Source organism: Empidonax traillii, unplaced genomic scaffold (genome assembly GCF_003031625.1).
Source record: "Empidonax traillii isolate 1590-97213 ecotype Southwest subspecies unplaced genomic scaffold, ASM303162v1 scaffold49:size1601597, whole genome shotgun sequence".
Taxonomy (NCBI): domain Eukaryota; kingdom Metazoa; phylum Chordata; class Aves; order Passeriformes; family Tyrannidae; genus Empidonax; species Empidonax traillii.
In genome coordinates, this window is record NW_020955242.1 from 14,008 (window position 1) to 35,129 (window position 21,122).

The window sequence follows — 21,122 nt, forward strand, 5'->3', positions numbered from 1 at the left end:
GTTATACAACAGAAAGTTGGCAGCTGGAATATCAAGGTTACTTCTCAGACTGTGTAAGTATCCTGAATTATGAAAAAGATGGGTGGAGAGAGCAATGGAGTTGCAGGTCTAAGTGTTACATAATTTGTAAATGATTTTGTGGGGTACATGTTTCCCATGGAGTAAAATGTGTTTTCCATCCTCTCTGCGCTTCCAAGGGTCTCTGGCAATGTCTGTGCTTTCTTCTGCTGGCATATTTTTATCTGTTGTATTGGGAAGGAGTGATTTACAAGAACAAAAGACCTAACTAAAGAAGTGTACAGACAAGGTGATGGAAATTAAATGCAAAGTAATGTATACTGGAGGGAAGGAAATAGTTTGTCACTGTACTTTGCACTCTATTTAATTAACTGTGTCAGCTGAGGTAAAGGAATTCACTATCACATCAGACACCTCAGTGTCAACTTCTCCTAAATGTGAACCTGCAGATAAAAATCTAAAGAGAATGGTGAAGTTGCAAGAGGAATAGGTGACAAATAACATGGGAATGCCATGGGCCTTCCTGTCTGAATTACTATGTGCAGGTGCTGGTCACTGGCTCTGAAAATTACAGAACTGAAAGGGGTGTTGGAAATGTTTGGGAAACCAAATTTTGAGGAAGGACTACAACCAGATGGAAAGGGTTAGGTTTGCCTTTGAAAGAAAGGGTGACAACCAGAATCAGGAGGGCTGCAGCTTTTCCTTTCCTGTGCAGGACCAGAGCTGAAGTGTTACTGGGCTTTACAGAGCTCACACCAACTATGGTGTTAAAGGCCATTCTCTGAAGTTTTACATCCCTTGGATTCACCCCTCTGAGGTTTAAGAGTCAGCTTTATTATTTTAACTAGTTTACAAGGAGACAATATATGTGACTGTATATATTTGTCCAGCAGAGTTGCTTTTTCCCCCATAAAGTTGCTCTTCTAGAAGGTTGAACGCATGAAAAAAAAAATTTATTGGAAATGATTGTATTTGAAAAGGGCCTTAGCTATTCCCCAGAAAGAAGAGAAGCGAACACAGGGTCAATTTACAACCTGACCTGAAAACACAAAGTTGATAATCGGCCATCATTGCTTATTGTATCTATGATCTGATTTGCTGAAATACTCAATAAATCCACTATTAGGAGAAAAAGTGCTTACATGCATTTTTTTCTTAAAAAAAAATTAAACAACAAAATAAAAGATTGATTGACAAGACATCAATAAAGCTTTGAGCACACACTGCTGACCTTTTTTTCTTTGCACTGCAATCTGTGTTTATTAGAATTCAGCTCCTATAAATACGTTTCTGTGGATAAAAAAGCAAACAGCTTCTTAGGAGTTTTGTTCAATAAACTTCTGTGAAAATTCTAAAGACTTAATACATGGCTTTCAATTTAATTCGTTCTGTCTTCCCTTCTTAAAAATAAGATATAAGTGAGGATGAAATAGGTTTAGCTGGTGGAATCTTTTTTTCTAAAGCTATATTCTTAAAACTCACCCTTCCTTTCTAATGTCTGCTACAGCAGTTCATTCAGAACAGACAGGATATATATCATCTCATGCCTGGTACTGTAGGCTATTTCTTCTCTTTAAATAAAAACATATTATAAATCTGTGCTGCACTTGAGTGTGGTAAGCACTCAGGTTAGTGACTTCAAAAGTAGAGCTGCAATGAGGCTTTGGCAGGCACTAAAGAATACTGACCAACTCCTTAGACCCTATTTTCTATTTGATCTTTCCAAGAAGAAAATCTCTTCAGAGCCACTCAAATCCATAAAGGTGGTACAGCCGTGATGTCAAGTCTTTTAATTTTACTGCAGACCCAGTGATTTTCCTGTATTAGGGTTTCTGTGCTTAAAGCCCTGCCTCTTGGAGTCCTGTGAGAATCCCATTTGTTTTGTGTTGCTGAAGGAAATGTGTAGTTGATGTTGCTCTAAGTAAAAAGGCAAATAGAAACCCTAGGTTGACAGTGTCAAAATATGAGGCCTAAAGAGAAAATTCTCTGGATGGAGGCTCAGAATTTGCTTATTTCCTTGACATGTATCTTACTGAGTGGAGCCTTCTTCTCTCCTGGTATCAGACTAGCTGTGGCTTTTTCCTGAACTGTTCTATGATGGTAGAAAGGCCAGTGCTGTCAGATTTTGTCCTGGAGTTTTCTTGTTCATTAGCAATTCCTAAAAGTTAATTGTTTCCATTCTGCATTTTATATTATCCTCTTCTAACACGGTAATATTGGCTCAAGCATCTTTCCCATGGTTAGTGATACTGATCTCTGGTTACTTGAGACTATTTCCTTGCCTTCTCTCCCTGTGGTGTTTGTTTGTTTTGTTTTGGTTTAGTTTTGTTACTGATTTTGATTTTGTGTGTTATTTTTGGTGTGTGGGAAGGTTGTTTGTTTATTTGGATATATTTATTTATTCATTTTCAGAACCTCTCCCTTTTGTTTGACAGGAAGGTTCTTTCAGTAGGTACTGACTGTTTTAGGAGTTCACAGAGTGCAAAACAGGAAAAAAATTGCTGGCATTTCTTGTAACACAACCCACAAAGAGTATCTGCAGTATACCTGGAATGGTCCCATGTAGCATGAAAACACACCTGGAGTGCTCAAGCTCAGAGGTACCTTGACAACTGGGCTCTTGCCCCATGCTAGCATTGAAAATCAGAGGGCCTTTTATTCTTTTGAACACTGGATGGGAGCTGGATTGGCTATTTATATTAATCTGTGTGTTTAAAAATATTGATGGTAATTGGTTCTCCTCTGTTTTGCTCTCATCCAAGTAGAGGTAAGCTGTCTGAGAAGTGTTTAGTAGTTGCCAGGTGAGATGGGCTATATACTCAGTATTACCCTACTTTTTCTCCGATTGCATTAAACCTGGCAACACCTGGGACAAAAAACACTAAATATGATTATTCCTTAATTTTGACTATGCTATGTCATGGCTAGGGGAAGGCTGCACACAAAGCAGGTGATGCTACTCTTGTAAACCAAAAAGTGAGAAGGTAGAAGGCATATAGCACTCTACAAGGAAGATATACAAAGTAGTTTGCTTTGTCCTCTCCTAGATCCACAGGGGGAAAAAAGTCCATAGGTGATTTTATCAAATGGAAGAACTTTTAAGGTTTCATGCTAAAAAAAAGGTAGTACACAATATGAAGCTTTTTCAGAATTTCTTTAAATTTACAATACATACCATACACTACTGATTCCCATTTCTATACAGCATATTTAAAAGACAGCCAGACTCTAGTCAAGTTTCATCTATTAAATATAACACTTTAAAGAGACATGTAGGCATTTCTTTCAGATACAAGAGAACTATAAAGAACTTTAAATCTGCTTATTCAGTAAAAATTTATTTCGCAAGCTCTGATCATTAGGATTATTATTAATTACTGTGCCATTCAACTGTGCTGACAAAAAAAAATCTCTCAGATATAACTGAACACATTAAAAATATTGGATTAAAGAATTAGCTCTGCCAGATTTTAAATAGAGCAAAATAAAATGGCTAATCAAAATCTGAGCACATACAAGGTGATCATTTACCTACTTTCATTGCACATTGTTTGAATAGTTTGTATTATGGATGTGAAATTGCCCTCAAGGAGGTTAGTTAAAGTAATAAAGGCTTCCCTGTGCCTCAGGAGCCACTCCCTTTGTGATATGACCTTTCTGTGACTTCTGAGCTCAACTCATTATGGAGAGAGACAAATGCGTATTTTAAGTCTTTTTGAAAGCTTTTCAGGCATTAGGTTTAATGGCAAACTGCCTTTTTTTTTTTTTTCTTTTCCCCTCTCTTTCTAAACTGGTTGCAACTGATAGTGTGGGAGAGAAGAAATAATCATAGAATCTGTTAGGAAAGACCTCTGAGATCATGGACTCTAACCATACCCTCAGCACTGTCCCTAAGTGCCACATCTACCTATCTTTTCACTCCACCACTTCCCTGGGCAGCTTGACAATCTTTCTGGTGCATAATTTCTTCCTAATATCCAGTCTAAACCTGCCCTGGTGCTGCTGGAGGCTGTTTGCTTTCATTTTGCCACTTGTTACCTGAGAGACTGACACCCCACCTGGCTATAACTTCCTTTCAGGCAGTTGTAGAGAGTGATGACCTTCTTTTTATCAAAGCTAATACTCACAATCAGACCCCTTAAACAGTTTTCTATGCCTTATTTGGGTGAATTGTGTTTGTTTTGAGGAGGGTGGGTGTTTTTTACATTCTGGAATGAGGTGTTCTATGCTGGGATTTCAGAGCTTTGGAGCAGTGTGGGTAACGCACGCTCACCCCAGTGCTACTGTACCTTAAAATCAGACCTGGTTTTCCCACCCCAGGGGTTGGTGGCACAGTGTGCCCCAGTTCCACGAGACATCCTTGTCCACTGCTCCCATTTTATCCTGTGCTCATCACTTGACCTCCTTGCAATGACCAAAAGGCACCTTACTGTGTGTGATGTATTGTATTAGGACTGTTGACATATTAGGCCAAATTTCACCTCACTCATCAGTGTTGTCGTCGCTGTTTTGGTCTGAGCGCACCTCAGAAGGTTTTGTTGGTGTTTGTGAACAAGGGGTGTGTTCACACAGGCTCTTGGAAAGGAATGTGCAGCTTTCAGTCACGAGTGCAGGGAAGTACCAAAGAGGCTTCTCCGTCCTTGGCCCCTCGACACGGCCTGTGCTCTCCACATGCGGTGGCGGGGAAATTGTGAGGCCCGTCTTTTTAAATGCAGCGTAGTGCTATGCTGACAGCCCAGCATGTGCTTCACATCTTCCAACTAGGGCTTTAAAAGAACCCAAATGTGGCTGTTGCAGAGAGAACCGAGGCCCTCCCAGCGGCCTGTGCCGCGCTGGCCGCTGAGGGAAGGCTGGGAGCGAGGAGCGCCCGGGGTGGGTGTGCGGCTCCAACAAAACCCTCGGTGGGCAGAGCAGCCCACTGGCTCAGGCCTCACCACTGCCATCCCAGAGGGCAGGGGAAGTGATAGGACCAACCCTTCTCCGAGAGCCAGGAGGGTTGGGGATGAATCTTCCCGAAATGCTGGTGGTGTGGTGAGAGGGTCTCTTCGTGTGTAGTGCGCATCTTCTGCACCGGCAGCAGACGTGGTGGGTAGAGAACGTTTTTTATGAGGTATAGATTTCTTATGTTTAATTGAAGGTTTAAGAAGAAAAGCCATTGAACTCTGAAAGTTGCCATAAATTTTCAGGGCTACTGTACAATGCTTCAGAAGGCTTGTTTGTACCCATGTGGAGATGAGCAGATCACTGTCTCATAACCTCCAGTGTGGGGAGTTGTCTGTGGAAACCCTCAGACTGCTGAGGTAAAATAGGAAAAATAAGGAAAAATGCTGTAAACCAATAACTTCCTAAATGTGCTCATTTCTAGCCTCATTTCAGTTTTGCTGTAGCTGTTGAATTTCCTGAGTATGTGTATTCAGAACTACTCTCCAGACAATTTCTGCAAACTTTCCTGGTTGCAGATTGTTCAGGAGAAATATCTTGTGAGCAAAGGCATTGGGTCAGTGCTGGAGAGCTGACAGGTCACCTGTGTGGTGCTTTACAGCAGGGTACGTGGGCGTGCACAGCGATGGTACTCAGGTTTCCAGGCATAATACAGATGCCAGGTTGATTATTTTAAAAGTTATTTCCTTTAAGATTCAGTAAAACTTCACTGTTTGAAGAAAAAAAAGTGTGTTGAGACAGGCTCTTTGCTTGGATGTTTGTTAAAAGACAAAGTGCAGACAATTTTTTCATCTGAGCAAATATTTGTAGGAAATTTTATTTATAGAGGTGTACTTGGTTTGCCCTGCAGAATTTACCAGTGTGCATTTGGGAGTATTTTACTCAGCTGTAGTTTAAACATGAAGTATAGAACGCAGTACACCATTTCCATTTCAAAGATCACTTAATATAATTTCTGCAAATTTTTTAATTTGTTTAATTAAACTTAGCACTCCATTCCACTTCATTAGATCTATTTAATTTTCATGTATCTAAGCAGTTTTTCAAGTACATAATTAAAAAGTTTCATAAAATCAGTACTTTTTTACATTAACATCTTCAAGAACAGGAACTATCTTTTCCTGTTGATTAGTGTGTGATGATAAAAGCATTAGCATAAAGTAATAGGAAGGAAGTAATCTAGTCCTGTTTAAAGTCCACCCTGAAGCTGGCCAGCAGGTATTTTGAAGAATGTAACATCTGTATGTTTTACTGACACTTTTCTGGAGAAGCGAATGCTGCAATAACTTTGATATTAATTTTTTTTCCTGGCAGTGGAGAATGTCGTTCGTGAAGTGGTATGTAGTGTGAAAATAGGAGTTCAGCTTTGGGTTTCCAGTTGAGTAGCATACAGAGGTGGATTTCATTAAGCAGTTTTTGTAACTGAAGTAACTGGGATGTAGAAAAGGTGACTTGCACATGGTCAGTTGAGAAACTGGAAGCAGAACTAGCAGAGTCTCCAGCAATTTTCTATGTCATATTTGCTGAGAGAGGAGACAAGACTGCAGTGGATCTCATATTGCCTAGTGGATCTCATATTGCCTAGTGGATACAGCCTATGGATGTCTGGAGCAGGAGATAATGTTTTAGAAATTGATCTTTGTGTAGAATGAGGATTAATTCCATTTGCATTTTCTTCTGATAGGCCAGTGAAGGGAAAAAATTACTATATACCTCAGTCGTTATCTTAGCAAAATAAAAAATGTTGTGTGGTTATATATTATACAGTTTCAGTCTGCAGCTGCTTGAAAAGTGGGCACCAAATACAGGTGGAAAAGATGAGGAAACAATGTCTTATCCCACAAGAGCCACCTATAACTGCCTTAGACTCAATAGCCTGCAGGATTCATATAATGAAAACTAATCTACAGTACAGCAACAAGATGAATCTGTGTAATTTAGTTCCCTGAACTCACTGTAACTTCTGTGGTCTTTGAAAATGATTTTCAATATATACTTCTGCTAAACTGTTTTAAGCAGCTGGGATTTTTTATGGTAGAAGACCTACAGTACTGAGTAGTGAGTAAATAATTTGCCAATGTGTTTGGAGGCTCTGTGTGTGCATGTGCTTATGTGTGTTTGTGTGTAGATATTTGAGGGTGTTACTTAAAAAGAAAATATGATAACTGGGAAGCACATGTTCCTGATTTAGTTCCCTACAATTGCAGACAGCTGTCTCCCAGATTTTTTCCTTCCAAAGGCCCTACAAATGCTGCACTATGTGCCACGCTGCACTGTGGCCATAGTTCACATCTCAGTATCCTTCGCCCTCTGTGTGACATTGTGCACAGTATATGCTGCCTTTACACACTCAAGGCATTTATTAGGAGACTAAAAGTCCATAAATCCTCTTCCACAAGAGGAAGATGGGTGAGATTTGTGGCATAGCTGGGGTCTACTTGGGAGTTTGGATGTTTCCTTTCTTTAGTTCCTTATCTTCTACAGAAAAACGTTAGCAAAGCTCTGTCAATGCATAAGCGTTCTGCTTTTAAAATGATATTTTAAACTTGAAAATGTTGTGGAAACTCACACTGCATCTGAGAGTTCAGCTCCAACAGATGCAATTAAGCCAACATTTAATTAAATTAGATTACTTTTATTGTATTTTCATGCATCTTATGTAGAAAAAATGAACTCCATGTAGCTCAGTCTAAAGGTAGGTGAGGTAAATGGGAATCTTTGAGACTTATGTCAAGATCTGTAAGAGTTTTTCATGTAAAAGGGAAGAGCAGAATATTTCCACGACATTTGAAACCCAATAGATTTGGTAATTATAATACTCTTAACCAAACCTACTGTTTTTTCAAATGTGAGCTTTAAGGACATTGGTAAAAGCTGCTGAGTTTAAAGGATTAGTTATTTTCCTGTTTTCTTTCTGGTCTTTCTTGATGAATCCTTTAATTTGTACATATAAGACTGTTCCCTGTTCTTGGGCAATGTCTCCACGATAGGCCAGGCCTTACAGCAGGACTTGGTGTGCTGATATAACACTCAGATTCTTGGTTCACCTCAGTCTTGGCATCTGTGTCTTTTTTCCTCGCAGGGGGTTTTGGCAGCTGGTGTGCAATGATCAGTCATACAACCTGAGCATGTTTGTTTGGCAAGGGGAACAAAGCATAAAAGAAAGAGAGACTTGACAATAAGCAGTTTACTTGTGCATCTGTTTGACACACAAACTGATCAGCACATGCTGGGGAAGTAAACATACCTGACTTACAGGTTGGGTGTGTGGGTACCTCCAAGCCCCTGTATATGGTGAGACCTGCTCTAACTTCAGCCCCTGATGATCCCTGTTGATCTGCAGAAAAGGGGACCATTGTTGATCCTTCGTTTTGGCTTGTTTATCTTTAAAAATTATTGTTGAACTAAACTGATGGAGTAAATATCCCAGTAACCAGGCTAACCCACCATCTTTATAAGCTACTGCAGAGGCACTCTGGGGCTCTTGCGATCCTATTAAAGAAGCTTGGTCCCTAGTTGCCTCTGCAGAGGAGGAGTACACTCTTTGAACTACATTCTGAGAAGATCAGTGTGTTAAATATTTCAAACTTAAATAGGAATTAGCAACATTGTTCTGTCTGAAAGTGATTAATTTTGAGAGCTCCTCTGGCAATCGCTGTTAAAAGTCTTTGTATTAAATTTGCCTTATTGCAGTCTCTGTTTCCATTCCATGTTTGAATGGCAGTTCATTCCACAGGCTCAGTGCAGGGGAATTATGATGGTATTCAATTAGCCAGGTAACCTCTGAAGATTTGCTAATGTACATATAAAATAGAAATTCACTCTTAAAGCTTCTCTGACATGCACATTCATTTTAACCACTAAATAATGGTTATGTAATGTACAAAAGGCAGCCTCTGTGGTGGTATTCCAGGGATGAGTGTTGTCCCCTGCACACCAGAAGTATGCTCTTTATTGGTAGGGCAGAGATCTGAGAACTGACAAAATACTAATAATTGTATTTTCTGAGAAGGTCTCAAATGTAAAACAGGGTATGTGGAATTCGTAGGTCAGAGGTTGTTTAGGACCATTTTGAAGCAGTGAGTGAAGATTCAAATCCAAATATGTTAAACAATGTATGCCCAAAGATTATTCCTTGATTTCTTTTTTTTCTTACAATAGAATTAGAAAACATGTGTGTGTATGTATATGGTAATGTTGGAGATAGGCATCCATATGCACAAGGAACTCTGCTTTCAGGATGTGTGACTTTCATTGTAGATAAAAGGAACTGAAAAAGAAATAAAAGAACAAAATTAAAACTCCAGGAGAGAACAGAGTATGCAAGACTCCCTTGTTAACAACAGACATCTGCCAACGTGCAGACAAGCTATGAAGGGAGCTTGTTTTATCCTTAGGAGCGTTACGTGCAAAATAGTCCTACCAGTATTAAGTTGTGTACACTCCAAACCAAAGAGCCCCTTGTAACAAATTCCCCATCAGATTTCACATAAAACAATCTCACTAGTTTATTCATACTACAGTTTTTTGCTTTTGATCACTCATGTGTTTTGTGGTTGTTATTGTTGTTGTTCTTTATAATGAAAGTTACATTACAGTTCATCTCTTCTGTGTTTAATATGAACTGCTGATAAGAAGCTTATGTGTGGAATCTTAATAGATTGTAAATTCTGCCTGTGTCTGGACTTTTTTTCGAATCTTAGTCTTCATAAAACTGAACATTAAATATTGGAGAGCAAAAGAAAAAAAGGTGATCTATAACTAATAGGTATTTCATATTTCAAGCAAATTAGAACAAATTACTCACTAGAAGAGATCCTAATAAATTCCAGTCTGTGTAAAGCATTCTGAACAAAGCTGTTACAATATGCAACAGCAGAAATGCCAAATATGGTGTATCACTTAAATACTGTATTGCTGAGCAAGAGTTTGCTAGTGTGTTAATAGTATTTCAATTGCTATTTAAACTTTCAGGGAGATGAAATATTTTACTCTGAGTGACAGAAACTGAGAAGCTGTAAGAGTGAACAGATGAATGAGAGTATGCAAAACATACGCTGTGAAATTCCATGTTTGATCTGACTGTTGAAATAGACCTTGAGTTTTGAAAACAAACACACAGAGGAACAACAGAAAACCCCTACAAAGCAGCTTTAAGGTGTTATGAAGGCCTGTATCAGTAATGCCAAGAAATTTTCTGTTTTTTAAATGTTTGCAGCAAGTTTTTATAGTCTCTCTCTGAGTTGGCTATTGTGTAAAGTACAACACTAAAGGAAAGCTTGTAGAGAGCACTGTGGTTCAGAAAGGAATGGCTTGTGAGTCTGTAAGTAAACAGAGGCCAGGGCTATGCAGGATTTTCATTATTAATTCCTCAGTAACTTTTCAACTGAATATTGTCAGACCCGTTTTTGCAATCTTTAATTTTAAATGGAATTTAAATAACACCTCCCCGTATGCACTGTACACCCTAATTTCAGCTCCACTGTCCCCCAGTGTCAGTCTCCAGTGTTTCTATTGAGACTCTGACCTCATGTCCACATAGAGGAAACTGGACAGATAAAAGTTACACAATAAGTAAAATTTTTCTAAGCTTGAATTAGCAAAAGGTGCCATTTGCCAAGCTGTTAGATGATGATATCTCTTATTTTGTACTGGGAAACTGGGGGAAGACTGTGTTAGAATGTGATATTCATCTATTCTCAATGAAGGATCACCATCATATAAGAGTTTTCTGGCTTGATTCAAGGAGGTCAGCTCTGCCTTGGCTAAAACTGACAATAAAACCCCCAAAGATAGTATTTCAGTAATCAGAGTGTGAAATAAGAACCGGAGATAGACAGTCCACTTCAGAAAGTGCCTCACCATAGTAATTTAAAAATGATAGTGTAGCTCATTACTTATAGAGGAGGCATTTGCAATAAGGTAAAACTCCAGCCAGTTTCCCCAGTACTTCAGAGAGAAAAAGAGAGTTTCCTTATAGTTAACAAAGGGCTCTAAATGTAGAAAATTAGGGCGGAGCATGTATGGTCTGTCTCTGTAGTGGATGATCTAATTTCAGTGGCGAATGCATTTGTCAGTGCAGAGCATTTAATGCTGTCAGTGTTTTAATGGGAACCGTTGAGGTATTGAAGCTAACATCACGATAATGACAAGTGTCAATATTTTCTGTGTTAGGGTCTTGTATATGTTTTCAAGGAACCATACAAAGCATTCATTTTCCCTGGGAAGCAATCACACTGATAAAATTGTGTCTTAGAGTGTGTAAATTTGGGGATGGTGAGCAAGGCAACAGTGAAGTGGTTTGAGGCATTTTGACTTAGGAGCGTGGCTGGAGGCAGCCAGCTTCCAGCTGACTGGGGACAACATCATGTCCTGCACTCCCTATGCCTCCAGAAAATCTCACATGCTTCTTTTGCACCTGCAGCCTGGGCCTAGGACCATGTGCCTCCTTCCCCTAGCTGGGAAATGCTTTGGAAGCTGTTGGCTTCTTGCTCATTTTACCTTGCCTGTGCTAAGCAATCATAGGGAATGTCATCCTCCTTAGCGGGTCAGGACAGGCAAATTTCTGTGTCCCTTTAAAACTTTACCCTCTGAGTTATTTCACCATTGCAAAAGAGTCAATGGATTGATCCCAAGCATGTAAGACAATCTTTGTTTAAAGAAGAGGAGAGTTATATTTCAGCATTTTTCTGACAATTATAGTAATCAAACTAAATTATCCATAAACCAGAAAAAGGTATCAATTTTACATTTGAAGGAAAGTTTTTTATTAAAAGATAGTTTTGTTTGGTATTTTATGCCCAGGATATAACCACTTTAGCCACCCAGAAACCAGACTGTGGTTTGTTTTTTCTCCATTATTGCTTGGCAAAGTTATTGAGGAAAAATATTAGAATCTGAGGCAATTCCAGAAGATGTTTTCTTGCCCTGACTCAGTAATTCTGTCTTCATAAATTCGTGCTGTCTTGTGGATTGTCATCCTGGTTATATATCTCCTTTAACCACGAAAAGCCTTTTAAAATGGGGGAATAAGTTCACATTGTAGATATGGAATTCAGGTTGGGTTAGCAGTGAGTGTCAGGGTGCTCTGCCTGTCCCCAGAGTCAGAGAAGAAGAGGGAGGCAGCAGCAGAAGGGGCTGTTTTTATAGAGCTGTTCCTGGTGAGGACAAGCTTGAACCTCCCAGCAGCTCCTGCCTTCCTCCTTGGGTGTGCTCCTGTTGTCACAGCAGCTTTGTTTTGGGGGCACTGTGTGCTTGTTCCTGTGCTTTATAACCCGTGCCCTGTGAAGAAATTAGACATTTAAAGGTATCCATATTTTTGTGGTTTTTTGTGAGTGGATAATGAGACTTGCTCTCTATTCCCATATTCCCCAAAGTTAATAATTGTGAGAAAATCACAAAGTGTCTCTCTTAAAACACTGTCCATTTTTTGAGATGAGGGGGAACAGCTTCTTGAATAAGTTTACTGCCTAAACTTCTGTTAAAAGTAACAAAGTATTTGTACACCCATAATGGACAAGAATATTCTTGAAAACATGTTCCTCTGAAGAAAGTCAGAGGTTCAAAACCGATCTTTCAAATAGAAAAATTGTCTGGTTAAACTCTTCCAATTTATTTTGCTGAAATTTGCTATTTTGAAATTTGAATTCATTGCCTGTGCAAATACCAGGTTAGAGTTCCTTTTTCCAAGCATAATTTCAATGGCAGGATTTATTTCAAGGATTACATTGTATTCATTTCACTTACCAAATAAAAAATACCATTCCACTGAAATTCAGAAAATAAACCTAAAGCAGCATAAATTATTTTTGTAACATCTATCTTCAACACAGAATGAAAGAATGAAGCCTGGAATAATTCCTACACTGAAAATTAAGACATCTGGGTTCGTCCCTGGCTCCACTGTTGTGTTTTGCTTGAGGAAATTGTGTCATCTGTCTCAGCTTTAGTCTGTAAAACTAATGTGCAAAAGTGCTGAGAGACTATAATTTCTGATAAGAGACAAGTACAAAACAAGGTAAGAGCAATAGCTTTAACTGCTAAATATAGGGTTGTAGGTAATGATAGTCAATTTAGGTATTGTATGTGATTTATATGATGAATTTAGCATTTTTCCTTCTTCATGCATCATTCTGATTTCTACAGCTGTATTCATGATTGTGTAAGTATTTGCAATATAATTAGAGAACAAAGTTCAGCCTGTGGATTATTAATGAATGACTATAAATATTATTTAATAGGTTGTTCTTGCCTGTAAATGGTTGGCATCTAAATCACATGGTGCTTTTTCTGCTCTTTGGTTAGGTTCAAACTCAAGAGACTAATAATTACTACCTAAACAGTGATTTTCAGTTAGTGAATCCCTTCAGAAATGTATGCAGGCAGCTGAATACCTGTAAGCAATGCATGACACGATCCTTCAGTGGCAACTCTTGGAAGTCTGGTGCTTAAAAGTGATTGATTCTTGCATTATTCGTCCCTCTTCCATGTCAGATTTATTCTGTAGTGCTTGATGCCTGAAAAGTACAAACTTAACTTATTTTGTAACAGTAAAGGCCAACTCCAGTTACTCAGTTTGACAATGTACAAAGGCAACCAACACAGCATAAGGCCAAGCAGTTGAAAGCAGGACACATGCAAGCTGGCCCTGCCACATCTGCTGGGTCTTGGCTTTATCTGTCACTACTAATGCTTTGTTTCCAGAAAATTCCAGCAGCAGTATTCTCTTGCATTCTTTGAGACTACACATGACAATGGTAGGGTTTTTTTAATCATCTTGAACTATAAAATATCTTGTTGCAGAGAATGCTGCATGAATGGCTGTATCTGGGTTGGGTTTTTGGAGACTCTGTAGAACCATTAATAGGTTTAGACTGGAGACTCTGCGTCTTGAACTTGCTTGAGTGTTTTTATTGGTTTGGGTTTTACTTTCATTTTATTCTCATTTGCCTATCTGGTATTTTTTTCTCAAAGGAAATCTTGTGGCTATCTTTATAGGTTTCCTCTCCAGGAGAGTTTATTGATGGCTTTTCTAGTCTCTGAATAGCATTTTCCATCTATTTCTGCTTGCTGGGCTTAAGTTGTTCTATTGCTTGGTTTTGCCTATTTTTTGCATATTATATTTTCTTACCATTTTATATCACTTGTGATTCTTAGATATTTACCAGACATCCCATTTTTGTAATATTTCTGTGTTCATTCATTCTTGTAAAATAGCAATGATATCATCTTACAGACCGCGTGGGATTTTCAGGTGTTCTCAGAAGTTCTTAAACCCCATGGCTTGACATGTTGGCCCTGATTCTGGACCATTATTCCTAACTTTCCCTCCAGTCTGTCAAAGTTGACAGTGTTGTGACGATTTTTAAAACTGATTCATCTCATAGTTTGCAATCCTGGGAGATGGGCTAATGTGTGCAAGGAACCTACCTGGGGATGATTGAGTCGAACCTTCAGCCAATGGTATTACACTGGCAGATGAGGAAACCATCATCCTGGAAATAGAGGGGTGCATATTGAGTGTCTATTTAGGGATGAAGAGTTTTTTTATATTCAGATTCTCATGGCCACCAGCATCTCCACTGTTCCGAATTTTGTTCCTGGAAATTATGTCTAAGAGAAAGTAAATTTCAAGGTGAACTTTGGCAGTTCTTCCTCCAGCCTTTAAGTCAGATTTTAAGCATATAAAGTCTTAACTTGAAGCTAGGATTTAATCCTGTGACTTCAGGAATTTAACTTCAACAAAAACTGTTACATTCTGTAAAAAAAGTCATGCCATAAATTTTGTGAGGCTTTGACACACCTCCCAGCTCCACTCATATTTCCTGTACTGTCTCCTGTCTTTTGTTAGTAAACTAGAAAAGCAACTTTGGCGTTAGGAAGTGCTCGTAATTTTTCAAGTTTAATAAAAAACACTAGTTTTCATAGACTATACTGGTACCTATTCAGAAAAGAAATAATCTTTTTGCAACTAAATAACAAAGAAGCTTTGGGTGCATGCAGGAAAATTGGTAAAAATTTCATTGGTAGAAATTTCTGACAAGTTAAAAAATGCTAATATGTATAAATATTATATAGTGTACAGGATGTAGCAACTTGCTAAAGTGTGTAGCTGCTCATTGGGGCATACCTAAGCTTCTCTTCCTCACAGCCGTACTGAACTTGTAAGAATCTGCTTTGGCTTTAAAGTACAAAAACCCCAAAGCAGATCCACAGTCTCCAGGCCTGTGAGTAAGCATTGAGTCCAGCAGGTTTCACTTGCTGCTGGTTCCCTTCTCTAGGATAAGTGAAAGCATCACATCTGTGCTCTCTTGCCTTCCTGGCTGCTGTGAAAGGAGTGTGTCCTGCCCCCAGGTTCTGTGCCCTGGTCACTTCAGGTGCTCAGCTCCTCTGGTTTGTTACCCTGGATACTCACCTTGACTGAACCATGTGTTTAGTTTTAGAATTGGAAAAGAGAAAATGCAGCATGGAACCTTATTTGGAGCAGCTCTGGATGGGCCACTTGTACACTAAGCAATTTTTCAAAGGAAAAGGATTCTTTCTAGTAATGCTTTTTGCCAAAAATCTGTTAGTGTGCTTTTCAAGATGTCTTGGAATGCTAGCACAGTAAGTTGGCTGTACAAATCTAATTATCTCAGCTTTCTGTTTTTTTGGTAAAGTTATTTTGATTTATTTTTGAAGCTGTTAATGAACTGAATTGGGAAAGAGATTAAATGATTTATGTAACATTTATTTTCTTTTATTCTTTGTGATCTGCGTTGTTATAAACCATGAATTGTTTAAGTGCTTTTTTTGCTTTGAACTAGCGGGAGAGTGGCAGCATCTCTTGTTGGATTTGTTCCTTTTTCTAAATGAATCTAAAGCACGACTTACGCACCAGGCTGGTGGCCCTGTGCTCTCACAGGAAGGACACATCTGTGGTGATCCTCTCCTTTGCAGAGTGAGTCAGGTTCTCTTTCTACCTTTGGCCTCACTAATGAGAGCTGCAGGAGGGAATCATTGTCAGTTTTCTCTGATGGCACAATGACACAGTTTCCTGGAGACTGAACTATCAACACTGATATTTAACTGGGGAAACAGTTTAGTCCAGCCACCAGCATGCATACCCAGCTGGAGGAATGCCTTTTTTCCAGACCAGTGCAGCTTTCTAGTCTCTGAGTAGATGTTCAGGACAATCTTTTTTCTGAAACTCCTTTAGCTGCTGAAAGCCAGCAAGCTCATTTGCTAGAGATAACAAGAAGCTTTTGTTCAAGTTTGGGAAATCCTGACCAAGTGGAGAAATGAAACCACTGAACAATTAGGTTATTTTAATTTATTTTTTTTTTAAGCATCTCTAGGAGCTGTAGTTAACTTAGCAATGTAAGTAAAAGTAGTATGGGACTGTGTTTTATGTGAAGGTTTAGTGATGCTGAAAAATCTAGTGATTTGGAGCCCTTCCTGAGAAGTATTGCTTGGCATGCCGGATTACAAGGCTCTAGGGGAAAACTTCAAGGGAAACTAATCTTGCAGTCACTTTCTGTTCTTTCAAGTAGTTGGCCTTAGTGTTTACAGTGGTTTCAGCTGTTGAACAGATCTCTTTTTTATTTTTGTTATGTTTTAATTGCAAAAATACTATGTAAGTTCTGGACCATAAACAGAACTGAAATCGCTGACTGCACAGATTGTCCTGTCACTGGAATTATTGCAATAATATTTTATAGTATTTGTGACAATAACTTCTGCAAGGAAAAATAAAGTCCTGATCTCATCCAGTTGACTACTGTATAGAGTGGAACATCCATATAAAACATATACAGCCATACACACTGTGTAAATACACTTGTGTACAATATGCATTTTTGTATATTGGAGTTAGTATTAAAAGCCAGAATTCTTTTGCTGGTTTTGAACTTCAATTAACTTTCCAGCCTAAGAAATATTTTCTACACCGTTTTCACAGTAAAGACGTTCTGTCTTCTTCCTATAACTTGCATATGAGAAAATGTTGATCTTAACGATGAAGGAAAGAGGGATGGTGTTTGGATTTTCTTTTCCTCCCACTGAAATTAAGGGAAAGAAAAAGTGATTCAGATGTTAGTTGAGGAATTAGTTCATGTACAGGGTCAGTAGCTGGGGTTAGTACTTAAAAGTATTTCTTCTCTTAACAAAAATAAATACAACGTGCAGTTAGCATTAAGTAGTGCAATTTGGTGCCTCAAATGATTTAGAAACTTAAAGCATTTTCCCTATGCTTTTGAGACTCTGTAATGTAATATCTGCAGTTCTGTGCTATTTAGCAGAGTTTGAAAAATGACATTGTAAACTTTTCTTCGTTACTTCCATTTTTGAGGCTGAGGTTATACAAAGTGTCAAGCCCCTGTCTTCTGCTGAGTCAGTATGAGTTGAGAGCAGATGTGTTAGTGTGTAGAACCAAAGGTTGTGTATCAAAAAAAAAAAAGGCAGTACAGAGGGGCTAAGGTGGGATGTCAGCTATCTATTATATAGTTTCTATAACTAAATGCATTGTCCTCTTAAGAGTGCTGGCTGAACACTGTGAAATGTCTCTGTATCTGGCTTGCAGGGTATCAATGTGTTATGACATCTACCTGTTTTCTAGAGAAATAAAATGTGTTCCTGTTGGTTGTGATTTTCAAATCAAGCCCATTTTAACAAAGTAAAATGGGTAAACTGGGCAGTTGTTTTTTGAGGCAGATGAAGGAATATTAATTGAGGGATGGAGGGCACTTCACAACAACTTCAGCGAGTGCTGCTGGAAGGCACCGAGCAGTGTGGACTGGTGTGGAGCCAGAGGGCCCCAAAACAAACCCCTCAAGCTCTGGGCCAGTTTCTGCTGCTGGAGTAGCAGAGCTCACAGCGCTCTGTGCTCTGTACAGGGTAGTGCCTATATGCCCACCTCCCATCCTGTGCTCTGTAAAATGATAAAATCCTGTGTCTTACCTACATTGCTGCAAAGCTGCAAATAAAAGCAAACACACGAAGCCCCCAACATATATATAACAGTCAAATTATTTTCACCAGTAAATTATACTCCCTTGTACCTCTAATGCAAGACTACATTTTGGTTTACAGTGCTTTTGCTTTTGGTGCTTTTGCTTGAAAATCCAGCTGCACTTTAAGATGTATGAGAGCATAATTTGACTGAGAAACCCAACAGTCTTCAGTCCAAAATCCATTTTGGGTTAAGTGAGACAGTGCATTTTTATCAACATTCAGAATATTCATTTTAATCTGCGTTATTCTACATAGCACTGGCCGTGTCTGAACATGTTCATAAACTTGAATAAAGAAACTAACCCATGTAATGTAACACACCGTCCTTAACTGCAAATTTAGCAGTATCCTGAATTTAGTTCTTTTCTTTTTGTTTATTTACAGAGAAATCTACCTCAGGACACAGAGCTTCATGATTTCCATCAAAAGGTAAGAACTACTTTGTTCAAAGATACCTGAATGATATTTGTCAGTCTAATATAAATCTGGTTGTAAAAAAAAAAAAAGGGTAACAATGATACATAAAAACAAAATTTAATGAAAAGAACTCACATTATGGGTGAATTTCATGAATCATGTAAAGGTGTGCATAAAAAATTGAATATGTACACTTTAGATCTCAGATCTGATAAATATTTCATTAGATTAAGAAATGCACTCTTGAAGCTTACCTGTATATAAAACATAAGAATGCATTATGGAGGTAAGGTACTCTGTCAATTAACACACTTGTGTGTATGTCTGTCTGTCACTAAAAAAAGGAAAATCTTTGTAATTATTAGATTTAATGTGGCTGTATCTGTAGAATTTAAAAAATGGAAGGCTCTGAATGAATAGAAATAACTGCTGAGGTCACTAACTACTTGCATAAAATATATATGATTAGGGAGAAATATAACTATGGGATCTACTAATACATACTTAAAATACAACCTTAATGTTCTAAATTGACATAATAGGTGTATTCTGTGAGGAGGATTAAGGCTTGATTCTGCCATCACTGAGATCAGGGCTAAGATTACAAAAGCAGAGATGGTCCAATGCCTGATGCTTTTGGCAGGCTTGCCATCAACCCCTGAATAAAACTAAGTCTTAGAGCTGCAAGTTTTGGAGAAGTCCTCTGTTATGAAAATGCCTTTCTGGATGAGCCTGACATTTACATGGGGTGCTCAGACTTTTGGGGAGTGCCTTGCACAGGATTTGATCCTTTTGAACTTCTAAATGTCTGCACCATGTTGCCTGTTCATCTTCAGCGTTTCTGGGTGTGGCCCCCTTGGGGCATTAGGGTGCTTTCCTCAGGGTTTTCTGTAAAGGTGCCCCTTCTGGTAGGGTTTGAGACATTTCCTTTTCTTCAGTCTCACATTTATAGCACACAGAGGAGTGTTTTGATGGGAAGTATCAATAACGTATTGAATGATTCTATGGCCTGGATTTGAAAAGCCTAAGCACCAATAATCAGTTTTGTTTCTTCAGATTTTATTGATAGTGCATTAGCAGATGGATATTTCTTCTGTGATTATCTGATATGTGAGTGTGTGAAAGTGCTAGAAATTCAATATAATAGCAGGGGAATGACTCTTCAATACAGCAAAAGAAAATTTCACATCTGAATACAATAAGTGATAAACTGAGTCATCAGCAAGTGGGGTGAACTCCTCTAATAACTAATAATGAGAAATAGTAAAGATATTTCTGTTCACATTTCTTTCATCTACATTCCCTATGAGTTTGTATGGTTCTATTCTTTTGGTTCAAAATGTTGAGGGGAGGAGGGACAAGCATTTTCAGTGCTGAAATCATAATAACTAATAAGATGAGCAACGTATGATGCTTTCTGGAGAACAGGTACCAGTTTCTAAGCTAATCTTGCTGCTGTAGGTACAGTTTTGAACAGCAGAGCTGCATGTGCATGTGATATTACTACAAAGTTCTTCCAGCGTAATTAGTATCAGTTTGGCTCATGGGTTCTGTGAGGACTCTGTGGACGTGTTTTGCATGGAAAATGTGGTTGTGGTGGTTGTGGTTTTATTCTGATGTGACTGAGATCAGCAACTACTTAAAGAATCAAAAAGCTATAATTGCATTGTGAATATTAAGGTGTAATGCAAACTGCTTCTCATGCATCCTTCGTGCCAGGGCAACCTTATCTTGCATATCTGTTACCAGTCCACAGTGGAGCAGATGTGTTTCATGTTTCTGTGCTTTTCCTTGCTGCTGAACAAGGCTGTTTCCTATCCTCCAGTTCCAAATAAAAATACTAAGGGAAAAAAAAAAATCCAGTTCTCTTCCCCACACTGTAACATCCAATAACGTTGAGTGTTCTGAGGTTTGAAGATGAAAGAAACAGGCCGTAAGTTATGGAGTTGGAGGACAATATAAACAAAATGACCTTTGGTATCATGCTTGCCATATCCTGATGAATAAATTGAGTTCATGTTTAACATTCAGATAATATTCCTGGCAGAGCAAAACATTGCCACATTAAATGTTCAGATCAGAAATGTTCAGTGCAGACTAAATTAAGTTGGATCTTAGGACAGCAAACTTAAAATGAGTAACATGTGGCAATATTTGATTTAACAAAGAAATGTTTCTTTTTCTTTTTCCTTTTTTTTTTTTTTTTTTTTTTTTTTTTTTTTTTTTTTTTTTTTTTTTTACTGTAAGTTTAAAAGTATAAAGATACACATGCCACAGCGCAGTGCCAGGAACGTTAAATGCTTTTGATCTCTCTCCTCAGATATTAACGTCTCCCCCTGAACACCCCCCTTGTTTGGCGTCTTAAGAGTTTTCATACCAATAAAGATGCAGGGAACAGCAGTCTTTGCTTCTGTTTCTTCAGCTTGTTTTCTTAGTGTTGCATGATCTATGCCCCGGAGAGGTCAATTTTAATCAGCCCCCAGGCACTGCTTAATATTTAGGGCCAAATTGTCAAAGAAGGCCCCAGTTGGATTTTGATTAGTGAGCATACGATCGTTTCTTGCACTGCTGAGCCTCCCAAACACATGTATGTTTTTGCCTGCCAAAATGCAGTCCTAAACTCTTTGAAGTGAAGACGTGGCCGTCCATGCTACTGACATGTGCGTTCTTTGTTTGCAAATTGGAGAGTTGCACATCTGTCTGTATCCGCCATTGATTACTGTTGTACAGCTGCACCTGTATTTGATTGTGGGAAT